Source organism: Microcaecilia unicolor, chromosome 8 (assembly GCF_901765095.1).
Source record: "Microcaecilia unicolor chromosome 8, aMicUni1.1, whole genome shotgun sequence".
Classification (NCBI taxonomy): domain Eukaryota; kingdom Metazoa; phylum Chordata; class Amphibia; order Gymnophiona; family Siphonopidae; genus Microcaecilia; species Microcaecilia unicolor.
Genome location: NC_044038.1, coordinates 126,361,259 through 126,372,396, shown reverse-complemented (window position 1 = coordinate 126,372,396; position 11,138 = coordinate 126,361,259).

The following is an 11,138-nucleotide window of genomic DNA, read 5'->3' as shown; positions in this document are numbered from 1 at the left end:
CTCGGATGTATTCCACATGGTCTTGCACTACAATGACACCTCCTTTATCTGCTCTTCTAATAACAATTGCTGTGTTAGCCTTCAATGCTTCACAAATCTTCTTTTCGTCTTTTGTCAGATAATAAATTCGCCTCTTTAGGGCTAATTTTTCCACGCTGAAATTCCATTAAAACTAAGTGCCAAAAGGAGGCTAAAACTGGGTGTAATGGTCCTGGTGTAATCTATCGTGATTTTCTTTTAACAACAGAAGAATCATTTCCAGCATCATTTTTATCTGAAAAAAATAATTTTAGTTGTAAAATCCAGAGAAATTTCTCTAGTTCAACTCTCAATTGAAAAGCATCTAATTCACAGGATGGAACAAATGACAGTCCTTTGGATAATAACTGACATTCCTCTATAGATAAAGAATAATTAGATTCACTATTACTGAATCATTGATGTGACTGCGTGTACAGGCGCTCCTGATATGGTGGAAGAGGCTTGGTGCTGGATCCTGGTAATCTCCACCTCGCCTGAGAACCTGCCATAACACATTTTTGTTTTCTTTAGAAGACAATCCGCCATGTGGGTCCCTGAAGCAGCTAAGTGAAATGCTGGCCATCGTTGGTCCAGGGGCATGTGGACTGCCCATAGAGTGACGGCTCAGCTCTGATCCTGCACAATATGCTGGCTCTTTAAAGATACGTGCTTTTTTGCTGGTACATTACCAAGATTTAATTTGATATGGACACAAATAGCCAGAAAATACCATAATGAGAAGCAACATAAGAAGGGTTTTTTTTTAAAGTTTTTTTGCCAATGATGAATGAGTGAGAGATTGTTTGGATCCTTCCAGCTCTTTAAATCTTTAGATTTTGAGCTCTTTGAGGCTTTTCCTTCCTTTTTTGTAATACGTTGTACTAGTTATTTTTCATTGAGTGGATTTTTGAATGTGACTTTATTGTATCATTTTGTTAATCCACACCTGCTTGTTTGTTATACTAAAATGCAAATCTACAGACAAGACTAGCTTCGCCTACATCTGCACCAAACTCTGGCACTCAATACCAAAAGACCTAATATTCATGAACAATTATCTAACATTTCGTAAACACCTGAAAGCCTACTATTTCAGAAACTTCCTTCCTGAAGACTCCACTTAGTCAAGCAGACCACCGGCCAACACTCCTTAATCAAGATCACAGTCAGAACAGATCACCTTTTTACAACTTCATAACTTGTAACCAGTATATCTTAGGTCCACTGTAAGCCACATTGAACCTACCACTAGGTTGGAAAATGTGGGGTACAAATGCATAAATAATAAATAAATATATAAATAAATGACATTAATTAATAGGAAAGATAGGGTAATAGTTAATGGAAAGGGGGGAAGGAAGTAGTTATGAGCTTATCTGCATGTCCCAATACAGTGCCAGCTTTAGGAGAGTGTAAAAGCATCCTCAAAAAGGAATGTTTTGAGCTCATCCTTAAATTTTGTTAGGGAGGTCTGTGATCTGAGGTAGCGAAGCAGGGCATTCCACAGAGTGGACCTGCTACTGAAAAAATGGAGTGATGTGTTGTATCATATCTGATGTGTCGAAAAGAGCGTATGACCAGTAATTGTTGGGATGAACGAAGAGCACGAGCAGGGGGATGTATGGGGTCAGATGACATGCTAGGAAGGGAGGAGGGGAGCCTGAATCTTTAATTTTGAAAGCCAGGAGAAGAATTTTATAGGTGATTCTGTGTGCAATAGGTAACCAGTGATGTACTTTAAGAAATACTTTTTTTTGGGGGGTGGTGGGGGGAGGGGGGTCTCCTTTACTGTTGCTACACTGCCAAACGAAGGGGATTATTTACACCTGGATATGAGCTTACATCTGTCATGTGTTAAGCCATAGCCTAGTGCAACCAGTCAGAAGGAACATTGGATACATATGTCAAGAAAGGCCCAATGGCTGTCAAGTCATGGCTAAGAACTGTTCCAAAAGGCCACACACTTGTTCTCACAGCTCTCCCTTCACTGCTGTAACAGTATGCTCTAAACTGTAACCCTCACATGAATCACTGTCATAGTCTGACACAATTGTTAGGTGTACAAATGAAGCGTAGTTGGTAGAATGTGTACTTTCTTACACACAACTGCTTTCACACATTTGACAGCTACTTTTGGACTGCAGTACATGCGCATTTCATTGGTTATCACCAGGATAACAGCCAGCTCCATTATTTTGGCACTTTGGAGTACTTGACAACATATGGGTCAAGATGAAAAATGGTTGTTAACAGCATGTAATGATTCCAACACAATCAACATGGGATATAGCAAGATCTCTACAGGGCAGTCTTGAACCCACAACTACAACAACAAACAGCAGACACTTTGGCAGAAGAGCGCTTCTGCCATTGGAAGAGTACACCTTGTATAGGCCTCATTGTACCCACTGTTTGTAGCTTTGTAGATGCTGCAGGCCCAGGCTTGCATGTAGTGCTTTCCAGTGTTTCAGTAATAACAGCTCACTGACATGTTGGTGTAGTCTAGTGGTTAGGGCATTTGGTTGGTCATTCAAGGGTGCTGGGTTTAAATTCCAAAAGTGACCTTTGCTGATGTCATCATTGATTTCAGCTTCCTAACCTTCAGACTAGAAAAGGACATTGCAAGGCTTCATGGCTTGGAAATGCTGAATTGTGATGGAATAGCACTTATGTACAGCAGCTAGTTTAGAAACAAACTCTACATATAGGTGGCCCTGTGTAGGCTTATGTGTTCTTTTGAAGCCCATTACAGATTGGAAATAGGTGTTTCTTGTCTTGCAACATTTGCCTGAAAGTATCCTTCAGGAATGTGAACGTCCTAAATGTTAATGTGCTGTAGTATGCACAAGCACACCATGAACACGTCAACACAATGAGACGAGCTACATGTGATAAAGCAGCCAAAGGGTTGTTGAGATGGCAAGCATCAAAGTGCTCATCTGCAGCATGTTCCCAGAAAGTCTCATAGTACTTTGCATATGTGCATTTTCAAGGGATGTTACCTTTGGACATACAGTACATAGATTGTGTGCAGCTGTCAGAACTTACATATCTGCCTCTATGTATAAGTTTATCTTAATTGTCCTATAAACATATTCATGCTCTTTCTCATCTCTCCATAGACCAGTATTCCAGCACCATTGGAAGAATGTAACTCATTGACAGAAAGAAGTTGGGAGGCCTGAGTTTCCATGCATTTATATGATTCCAGTGGCCAAGTGCCTTGCTTACAAACAGGTGGCTAGTAAAACAAACCTATGCCAGCACCAAACATTCCTGAAGACAGTGTGTAGAGGCAGTGGAAAATGTCCTAAAACTGTAGGTTTACCCACCTGTGGCAGACACAGCTGCCATGTCCTAGTGAGGGGCCACTGGAAATAGTTTGCAAGAATGTTGGAAATACAGGAAAGGACCTCCTGCTGCTCTGAGAGGTCCAAAAGCACCACTGTAGTGTGGAAAAGGTAGTACATCCTTTAAATAGTATATGTGAGAGATCCTAAAAAGGTTGTCCAACAGTCTGGACAAGACATGTGGTGAGATGTGAGAGTTCAATACCTACATTTGTACCCAAATACTATTACTAATGTTTACTGCTTTAGTGCTAATAGACATACAAACTGCTGTACACATTATGTGCAGGTATTTTGTCCCTAGAGGAATCAAAATATAAGTTTTTGTATCTGAGGCAATGGAGGGTTAAGCCAGTTTCCCAAGATCACAAGGAGCTATAGTGGAAATTGAATGCAGATCATGTAGGGGTATTTCCCTGTGATTTCACCTGAGCTGGTATTGGTTCAGACAAGCCTAATGCATCTTGTTACAAACAAGATGTCTGCTACAACCTCTGACCTAAACATCTCTGTGTCAGCAAGATCCAGTTTTCAGCTTTTGGAAAATCACTAGCTGGCATGTCTCATACAAAGACAACCACCCCCTGTTATCACCCTGAGAAGCTGAAAGGGGAGTGAGACCATGGCTCCAGAAAGCCTGGTTAGAAACAGAGATGCAGACCAGAAAGTTACCATTTCAAGGCCACAAAACAAAGGACTCTTCTTGCCCATGCAGTGAGCTGGACAGGATCAGGGATTGGGTCCCTGATGTCACCTGATGGAGAGATACTAAGAAAGTGGGAACAGAAGAAAGTCAGTTAGTCGGAGACCATCAGAAAGTTTGGACTGACAAGAAAAGGGAGAAGACCTGAAATGCCTGTGAACTGCATATCTTTGGGTTCAGCTATATCAGCTCTGAAATATGGCACGAAATGACTGACACCTGCTATCTGCAGAGAGACCCTGCACTACATCTAAGACTGACTCGCTGGGGAGACAGCTAGAGTCTAAGAAGGAATCCACATCTACCTCATCGTGAGGCTATCAGACAGCGTGGTGAGATGCAGTGATTTACTTTCTATAGTCTGGGATTTGTGATTGGTGTTTATCTAGGAAAGACTGGTTACGTCATAGCTCCTGGTCAGGAGATTTTATTTATTTATTTAATATTTGTACCCTGCGCTTTCCCACTCATGGCAGGCTCAATGCAGCTTACATGGGGCAATGGAGGGTTAAGTGACTTGCCCAGAGTCACAAGGAGCTGCCTGTGCCTGAAGTGGGAATCGAACTCAGTTCCCCAGGACCAAAGTCCACCACCCTAACCACTAGGCCACTCCTCCACTTAGATTGCTGCTAACCTTTGTATTTGGCATAAGAACCATAGTTTAGGTTACAAATCAGGCTTGTGTAATTATCTTGTAGTCCAGAAAGAATCATTGCGTATAGTTTTTATTCAGTAGCAATCTAGTTCTGTTTTTATTATCAGCAAGTTCTCTATATTTTTGTATTTTGCTAAGCCTTGCTACAGAGTGATTCTATATTTGTACATTTTCTTTATCTATAATAAATCTAATATATATCAGCTTTGGCTTTGGTTTTGGTTTCACTTCTCTGTAACGGCAAATTTGGCTAGGTGCCAAAACCAAGGTTCTGTTTCCCCTAGCAGGAGTACAGAATATTTGCTTACGCAGAGTTCTGTAATCTAGGACCTTGGCATAAATAATTCTGTTGGGAGTTGTTTTTCCTATAAGACTTATTTATTCTACCTACAGTCACCAGGATCAAAGCGTGCTGAAATAACCCATAGACCAATTCTCCACCCTAATGCAGTGTTACAGCTTGATGAGACTCATCAAAATCACAGGTATAAGGATGTCAAGCTCAGTGGTCTGACTTTATTTATTTTTATTTATTTATTTGGATTTTGCTCACATCTCTTTCAGTAGTAACTCAAGATGAGTTACATTTAGGTACACTGGGTATTCCCCTGTTCCTGGAGGGCTCACAATCTAGTTTGTACCTAAGGCAAAGGAGAGTTAAGTAATTTGCCCAAGATCACAAACAGCAGCAGTGGGATTTGAACTGGGCACCTCTGGATATCAAGACTGGTGCTGTAACAACTAGGCCACTCCTTCACCCCTTTGGCAATGTATTCCAGGTTTCCCTCATTGTAAAGTTGTTATGTTAAAGCACAGTGGGAATTCTTGTGTCTGAATATGGCCGTAGGAATTAGTGTTGCAAGTGCCCTAATCCTCCAGGATATGTTTGGCAGAAATCCAGTAGTGGTCAACAGATCTCCAGGAATGTTTATCTTGCTAGTCCTAGGTAGGTATGGGAGCATGTGGCTGCCTGTTAGCACATTTATGCGTGTATATGTCTATATACCTATACATGTAGAAGTGTACATGTGCTGCGCATTCATCACAATGATGATAACATCACTTCCTGGTTATCGTCGTGCTACTGAGAAAGATGGCACTGAAATCCCCAGTTTAGTAAGGCAGATGTGGTCTTGCTGGCATCTTTGGTCAGCAGGCACCAGGCAACCCTGTTCCTGGGCTCCTCCAGCTCCTATGATCTGGACAAGTACCACAGAAGGTGGGACTGGGTCTTCCAGAGGTACAACAAAAGCGCCACCTTCTCAAGGGAGGTGGCTTCACCCCTAAATATGACATTGTTGATCTAATTGTGATGGTTGCAACTACTATAGTACACCCCTATCAGTTTGCAAGGGCCTCATAAGGCTTTTGGGTCTGCCAATTAATAGTGTTGTGCAAGTTTCCAAACACTCTTTTTTTGGTTATGGGCTTATCTGTCTCCTACTAGGATCAACCAAGGACCAAGGGTAGTGTATAACAGAGGACAAAGGCCTTCGAGTCAAAACCTTTATTTTTAATATTCTATACTACAAACATTTAATTTATCACTATTACACCAAGGCAATGTCAGACACATTGTATCTTATTATGACCACCAGATGGCAGCACCAGTAAACAAATGAACCACTGATTGATCTGTCTCATTCTCAACTAGTGTGTGGAAGTGTTTTGCTCAGGTGCCTCTTTCCTTTCATCTGGTAAACACTAGATCCAGTGTCAGCCTAAATGGCATTGTGATTTGGTGTCCTATCTCATACATCCATGTTTCATATGTGCTGCCGATTACATATTAGGACTACAAACAGGCATTTATAAGTGTGAACATCAGCCTGTACGTTATCCCATTCTCTAAGTACAATTCTTACTGTACATTTTGTTTCAAACACTGCCACTCATACATTACTACATTGCTGTCACTGGCACCCGGTGATCACATCCAAAGGTTGCAAACGCCCAATGCAGGAATTGCTGTCCACTGATTGTAGAGCATTATCTAGGTGTCAAATTGTAGCACCCTATATGTGCATACATCTAGCAGTGAGGCTGCTGGTGCATCCTACATTGGAGCAATATTTCGTACCTCTCACTACAACAGCACATGTTATTACCCATATATTACATTGAATATACAGCTGCTGATAGCCTTGGCATGTGGATGCGAAGCCAAGATGTTTGCCACACTTTGACTCAGTGACCTGACTGAAATGGACACACGGGTACTTTCCCTACAAACATCAGGAGCTTTCCCCTACCTAGGTACAATATGATCATAGTACCTGCGTACTATGATCATATTGGGCAAAGAACACTGAGAAAGACATGATGTGGAAGGCATAACTACGCCCACCATACACAGCACAGATACATGGAAGTGTGGAGGTGACAGCTGTCATATGTCTGCTAGTTTGTACAGTGTTAACTGACAGGTGTCATATTTCATGTGTTTGTACTGTGCTTTGTGTGCTTGAACCAAATTGGATTGGTGTGCTATATGCAGTATGTGCTATCATTCTCCTAGCAGCGATGTATTGGCGGCCTGCTGGTGGATGTCGTTAAACATCTATGTAATGATGTATGTGCAGGGAACCCATTGCTTCTCAACCTGCCAATGCCAGGTCTGACCTTGCCTTACTGCTATATGCAAGAGGGACAGTGCTACAGCCTGAAACAGGTTCCACACTGCCACCCTTGAATGTGACCTGTGTTTGGCTCATTCAGGCTCGAGAGCTCATCTCATGTACTCCACAATTTTACCATGTCCCAATATTGCCTGTCACAATAGGTCACATATGTCAGTTACGCCCTATTCTCAAATCATGAGAGACACACATCATATTCACTTCTATCTATTCTTCATCAACAGCACTTCACACTTTGGCCACTCTGTCTGTGGCTCCTTTCTATTATCCAACTGTCACTTGTCTTCTAGCTAGCTCTGTCCATAGGGCACACCTATAACCACTTTGGCTGGAATAATACCAACAATAGATTATCACTTATAGATTAGTGAAGTATGAATCTACATTGAAGTGAGACTGATCTTGTACGCTGCCTTGATTTTCTCTCCTCACATGCTATTCTTGACCCACTACAATCTGGTTTTCGCCCTCTCCACTCAACCGAAACTGCGCTTACTAACGTCTCCAATGACCTATTACTGGCTAAATCCAGTGGTCAATATTCCATCCTCATTCTTCTTGATCTTTCCGCTGCTTTTGACACTGTCGATCACAGCATACTTCTTGATACCCTGTCCTTACTTGGATTCCAGGGCTCTGTCCTTTCCTGGTTCTCTTCCTACCTCTCCCTCCGCACCTTTAGTGTTCACTCTGGTGGATCCTCTTCTACTTCTATCCCTCTGCCTGTCGGCGTACCTCAGGGTTCTGTTCTTGGTCCCCTCCTCTTTTCTATCTACACTTCTTCCCTTGGTTCATTAATCTCATCCCATGGCTTTTCCTACCATTTCTATGCTGATGACTCCCAAATCTACCTTTCTACCCCTGATATCTCACCTTGCATCCAAACCAAAGTTTCAGCGTGCTTGTCTGACATTGCTGTCTGGATGTCTCAACGCCACCTGAAATGAAACATGACCAAAACCGAGCTTCTCATTCTTCCCCCCAAACCCACCTCCCCACTCCCCCGTTTTCTATTTCTGTTGATGGCTCTCTCATTCTCCCTGTCTCCTCAGCTCGAAACCTTGGGGTCATCTTTGACTCTTCTCTCTCCTTCTCTGATCATATCCAGCAGATCGCCAAGACCTGTCATTTCTTTATTTACAACATCCGTAAAATCTGCCCCTTTCTTTCCGAGCACTCTACCAAAACCCTCATCAACACCCTTGTCACCTCTCGTTTAGACTACTGCAATCTGCTTCTTGCTGGCCTCCCACTTAGTCACCTCTCCCCTCTCCAATCGGTTCAAAACTCTGCTGCCCGTCTTGTCTTCCGCCAGGGTCACTTTACTCATACTACCCCTCTCCTCAAGTCGCTTCACTGGCTCCCTCTCCGTTTTCGTATCCTGTTCAAACTTCTTCTACTCTGACAAGTGTAGAAGGTATTCAAGCAGGGTCTGTGTAGGACAAGAAAGAGGATCTAGGGCCTTGCTGTCACACCAGATGGCAAACCTCCTCCATTTAAAAGAGTAACACCTCTTTGTGGAATCTTTCCTAGAAGCATGCAAGACTCGGGAGACACCCTCTGAAAGGCCCAAGGAGGCGAATTCTAAACTCTCAACATCCAGGCCGTGAGAGCCAGAGACTGAAGGTTGGGATGTAGAAGCAACCCCTCGTTCTGAGTGATGAGGGTTGGAAAACAGTCCAATCTCCATGGTTCCTCGGAGGACAACTCCAGAAGAAGAGGGAACCAGATCTGACACGGCCAGAAGGGTGCTATCAGAATCATGGTTCCGCAGTCTTGCTTGAGTTTCAGCAAAGTCTTCCCTACTAAGAGGTATGGGATGATATGCATACAGAAGGCCTGTCCCCCAATGTAGGAGAAAGGCATCTGACGCTAGTTTGTCATGGGCCTGAAGCCTGGAACAGAACTGAGGGACCTTGTGATTGATCTGAGTGGCAAGAAGATCCACCGAGGGGGTGCCCCATGCTCAGAAGATCTTGCGGACTACTCCCATGTTCAGTGACCACTCGTGAAGTTGTATTATCCTGCTTAGTCTGTCGGCCAGACTGTTGTTTACACCTGCCAGATAAGTGGCTTGGAGAAACATGCTGTGACGGTGTGCCCAAAGCCACATCTGGATGGCTTCCTGACACAGAGGGCGAGATCTGGTGTCCCCCTGCTTGTTGGTGTAGTACATGGCAACCTGATTGTCTGTCCGAATTAAGATGACTTGGTTTGACAGCCGATCCCTGAAAGCCTTTAGAGCGTTCCAGATCACTCTTAATTCCAGGAGGTTGATCTGCAGACTTTTTTTCCTGAAAGGACCAGGCTCCCTGAGTGTGGAGCCCATCTACATGAGCTCCCCACCCCAGGAGAGATGCATCCGTCGTCAGCACTTTCTGTGGCTGAGGAACTTGGAATGGTCGCCCCATGGTCAAATTGGATCGAATCGTCCACCACTGAAGAGAATTCCAAAAGCTGGTGGACAGTTGAACTACATCTGCTAGATCCCCTGCAGCTTGAAACCACTGAGAAGCTAGGGTCCATTGAACTGATCTCATATGTAGATGTGCCATGGGAGTTACATGAACTGTAGAGGCCATGTGCCCAAGAAGTCTCAACATCTTCGAGCCGTGACCTGCTGGGACGCTCGAACCATGGACATCAGGGACAGAAGGTTGTCCGCCCTTGCCTCGGGAAAATAAGCTCGAGCTGTCTGAGTGTTCAACAGGGCTCCAATGAATTCCAATTTTTGGACTGGGGTGACATGGGACTTGGGATAATTTATGACGAACCCCAGGAGCTCTAGCACCTGAATAATGATTCGCATGGACTCCAGAGCACCCTCCTCCAAGGTGCTCTTCACCAGCCAATCATTGAGATAAGGAAACACATGCACTCCCAGTCTGCGTAGCGACGCTGCGACTACAGCTAGGCATTTGGTAAACACTCTGGGCACAGACACCAGGCCAAAAGGCAGTACACGGTACTGAAAGTGCTGTGTTCCCAGCCGAAATTGAAGATACTTCCTGTGAGCTGGGAGTATCGAGATGTGGGTGTAAGCATCCTTTAAGTCCAGAGAGCACAGCCAATCATATTCCTGAATCATGGGAAGAAGGGTGCCCAGGGAAACCATCCTGAACTTTTCTCGGACTAGAAATTTGTTCAGGGCCCGTAGGTCTAGGATGGGACGCATCCCCCCTGTTTTCTTTTGCACAAGGAAGTACCTGGAATAGAATCCCAGCCCTTCTTCCCCTGGTGGAACAGGTTCGACCACTTGGGCCTATAGAAGGGCAGAGAGTTCCTCTGCAAGTACCTGTTTGTGCTGGGAACTGTAAGAATGAGCTGGTGAACAATTTGGAGGTTTGGATACCAGATTGAGGGTGTATCCTGACCGGACTATTTGAAGAACCCACCGGTCGGAGGTTATGAGAGGCCACTTTTGGTGAAAAAATATCAACCTCACCCCGACCGGCAAGTCGTCCGGCACGGACACCTTTTCTGAGGCTATGCTGAACTGGAGCCAGTCAAAAGCCTGTCCCTTGTTTTTGCTGGGGAACCGCAGAGGCCTTAGGCGCACGCTGTTGACGAGAACGAGCGCGCTGGAGCTGAGCCTGGACAGACTGTCGAGAAGCAGGAGTGTACCTACGCCTTGCATAGGAATAGGGAGCACTCCTCTTTCCTCCAAAAAACCTCCTAGATGAGGAGGTAGTAGCAGAAGATGCCCGGCGGGAGAGAGAATCCATAGCATCATTGTGCTTTTTGAGCTGGTCAACCAGATCCTCTACTTT